Source organism: Orycteropus afer, unplaced genomic scaffold (genome assembly GCF_000298275.1).
Source record: "Orycteropus afer afer isolate SDZICR_OR568_19922 unplaced genomic scaffold, OryAfe1.0 scaffold00052, whole genome shotgun sequence".
NCBI lineage: Eukaryota > Metazoa > Chordata > Mammalia > Tubulidentata > Orycteropodidae > Orycteropus > Orycteropus afer.
Window position 1 is genome coordinate 10,042,441 of NW_006921639.1, and position 4,132 is coordinate 10,046,572.

Here is a 4,132-nt window from a genome sequence, read left to right on the forward strand (position 1 = left end):
TTTGCAGATACGTCTTTTTTTCTTTCTTCCCCTGAATTATTTGAGAGTAATTGTTGACGTTATGACGTTTTACTTTCAGTGTGCATTGCCTAAGAACAAAGGCACTGTCTTACATAAACCCAAGCCAAACCCATTGTGGGCAGTCGATTCCAACTCATAACAACCCTGCAGTACAGAGTAGAACTGCCACTTTGGGTTCCAAGGCTGTAATCTTTCACAGAATTAGACTGCCACATCTTCCTCCCACAGAGTGGCTGGTGGGTTCGAACTGCCAACCTTTCAGTTCACAGTCAAGTGCTTTAACCACTGCCTCACCATAGCTCCTTTGTCTTACATAACCCCAACGTAATTAATTATCACACTCAGAAAATCTAACATTATCTTATCCATAGCAGAATGCCCCTCAATTTATTTTCCTCATGATTAGACTGAAGTTAAACACATTAGTAGAACACACCAAGCGCTGCTATGTTATTTTCAGTGCATTATGTCAAGGGAGGGAGCTCTGGTAGCATAGTGCCTAAGGCACTTGACTGCTAACCAGAAGGCTGGTGGTTCAAACCCAGCCAGTCCTCAGAAGGAAGATGGGGCAATCTACTTTTGTAGTGATACTGTCTCCGAAACACAAGGTGGGGTCGCTATGAGTCAGGTCCGACTCAAGGGCACATAACAACAACAACAACAACAACGTCAAGGGAAGGAGCTCTGGTGGCATAGTGCCTAAGGCATTTGACTGCTAACCAGAAGGCTCGTAGTTCAAACCCATCAGCCACTTCTCAGAAGGAAGATTGGACAATCTACTTCTGTAGTGATGTTGTTGTTGTTGTTGTGTGCCGTCGAGTCGGCCCCGACTCATATACCGCCTCAGAAACCCAAGGAGGAGTCACTATGAGTCAGATCCGACTCAATGGCAGTGAGTATGTCAAGGGGACCCATGACAATGTTTTGTTCCAATTTTCATGATCCTAAATTTGATCACCTTGGTTAAAGTAGGTGCTTTCCTCACTTTGAAGGAGCTCTGGTTGCACAGTGGTTAAAGCATTCAGGTGCTAACCAAAAGACTGCCCGTCTGAATCCACTAGTTGCTCTGCAGTGTGGGAAAAAGGTGAGGAAGTCTGCGTCCGTAAAGATTTACAGCCTTGGGAAACACTATGGGCCAGTTCTATGCCATCCTATATGATTGCTATGAGTCCAACCAATTTGATGGCAGTGGTGTTTTTTGTTTGTTTGTTTTTCCTCACTTGGAGGTCCCTAGGTGGTGCAGTTTGTGCTTGGTTGCAAACGACCAGTGGTACCTTGGAGGAAAAGGACTGGCAATCTTCTGTGAAGATTACAGCCAAGAATATCTTATGGAGGAGTTCCACTGTGTGATACGTGGGTTTCCATGAGTTGGAATTGACTCAACAGCAACAAACAACAGCTTCCTCACTTTGAGTTAACATGGGACCTTGGGGTGACACTTTGAGACCACCTGATGATCTCTTCCCCACCAATGGTTGCAGCGTCCAGTGGTGATTCTCGCCTCACCTGGTTTTGAGCAAGATGTTTGTAAAATGATTTTCCTATTCCCATCATTTCTTCTCTGCAAAGAAGAGTTTTAGCATCTGCCCCTCCTCCTCTTTTCATTTATTTGTTTAATATTTTTGATATCAGTATGAACTCATCAACAACGATATTGAACTCTTCCTAATATTATTTATTTTGTTGCTCAAATTTGACCAGTGGGAGCCATTTAGAACTAGCTCCTATGTCCTTTTCCCCCACCACCACTTTTGAAGTGTTCCCTCCCCTCCCCTTCCACCCCTGGTAACTAACAAAGAAAGTTTCCTTCCATATATAAACCTTTCCTTGACTTTTTACAATAATGAACTAATACAATATTTGTCCCTCTGTGATTGACATATTTCATTCAGCATAATGTCCTCCAAGTTCACCCAAGTTATGTGGTGTTTTGCAGATTCTACGTTATTCTTCAGTGTTGCAGATTCTACATTATTCTTTAGTGTTGTATAGTATTCCACTGTGTGTATGTACCATGGTTTGGTTCCATTCTTCTGTTGATGGGCACGTAGGTTGTTTCCATCTTTTTGCCATTGTAAATAGTGCTGTGATGAACATGGGTGTGCATATATCTGTTCTTGTCCTGGCTCTCTCTTCTTTAGAATATATGTCTAGTAATGGGATTGCTGGATCAAATGTTATTTCTAATTCCAACTTATTAAGGAATCGCCATACTGCTTTCCACAGTGTTTGTATGATTTTACTGTCCCACCAACGGTATATGAGAGTCCCAATCTCTCCAGATCCTCACCAGCATTTGTTATTTTCTGCCCTGTTGAAGTTTGCTATTAATGCTGGGGTAAGATGGTATCTTGTTGTTTTGATTTGCATCTCTCTAATGGCTAATGATCATGAATGTTTCCTCATGTTTGTTGGCTGCCTGGATATCTTCTCTGGTGAAGTGTCTATTTGTCTTCTACCTATTTTTGAATTGTCCTTTTGTTGTTGAGGTGTTGGATTTTTCTATAAATTTTAGAGATAAGTCCCTTGTCAGATATGTCATTGCTTAGTATTTTTTTTTCCAATCTGTAGGTTCTCTTTGATTCTTTTGGAGAAGTCTTTGGAAGCACATAAACATTTAATTTTTAGAAGGTTCCATTCCTCTTATTTATCTTTTGCTGCTTGTGCATTTTGGGTTATGCTTTGACAGTCTATTTATGGCATAAATTGTTGTTGTTGTTATGTGCTGTCGAGTCGGCCCCGACTCATAGCGACCCCTCCTTGGGTTTCCGAGGCAGTATCACTACGGAAGTAGGATTGCCCAACCTTCCTTCCGAGGAGTGGCTGGTGGGTTTGAACCGCCAGCCGTCTGGTTAGCAGGCAAGTGTCTTAGCCACTATGCTACCAGAGCTATTAGGGCCCCTAAATTTGCCCCTGTTTTTACCTTGAGGAACTTTATAGTTTTAGGTTTCATATTTATAGTATATAGTTTTGCCCCTATTTTTACCTTAAAGAACTTTATAGTTTTGGGTTTCACATTTAAGTCTTTGATGCATCTGGGGTTAGTTTTTATGTATGGTGTGAGGTATGGATCTTGTTTCATTTTTCTGCAAATGGATAGCCAGTATTCCCAGCACCATTTGTTAAAAGAGACCATCTTTTGGTTCTCTTTGTTTGGTATGAGATATGGATCTTGGTACAAATCTTTGGACATTTGTTAAAAAAGACCATGCTCACCTGGAGCAGTTGACCACAAGGCACCAGAGGGGCAACATTTGCAAGGAGGAAATGCAGGACACACAAGAGTGCATATCTATGAGGGGTATGGGGGCCGTTACTGGGAAGGGAGGGAAGGAGAGTGGGTTAGGGTTGGGGATGGTAATTGTGGAGTGAAACCAAATGTACATGAAATGTTGAATGTAAAACAAACTCTGTTGTTGTTGTTGTTATGTGACGTTGAGTCGGACCCGACTCATAGAGACCCCTCGTTGGATTTCCGAGGCAGTATCACTACAGAAATAGATTGCCCTATCTTCCTTCCGAGGAGTGGCTGGTGGGTTTGAACCGCCAGCCTTCTGATTAGCAGTCAAATGCCTTAGTCACTACGCTACCAGAGCTCCTGGGATCAGGGTAGACCCTAATATTAAAGCCAAAGGGCAGCTTTCTAAGGGGTAGAGGTTGAGGGTAAGAGCTCCTAAGAGAGCTGGGGGACTTTATTGACAAGCTCCTTTGCTAAGCGGGAACTCTGGGGCCAGGTGGGGGACTGAATAATGATGTCTGTTCTTTAAGGGAGTATAGGCGGAGAGCTTCCGGGTTTGGTAGGGTGAAAATTTAAGCCGTCATCTGCCCGGGGAAACATATTTAGCTTGGTTTCCATTTGCAGGTCTGACTTACTCTGGGTCCATATCAGTTGGAGCAAGAAAGGGCTGACAGCAAAGATGAAGGGCCAAGGCCTATGCTGGGACTTTAACTCACTGCCATCAGAGGATGAATACAGCAGGGCCATTCAGTCATCGCTCTGACCATGGACACTTGCAGAGGGTTAGCTTTCAGATCCCTCTTCCCAAGGCTAGTAGTAGCTTTGTCCTGGTAGCATAGTGCCTAAAGCACTTGACTGCTAACCAGAAGGCTG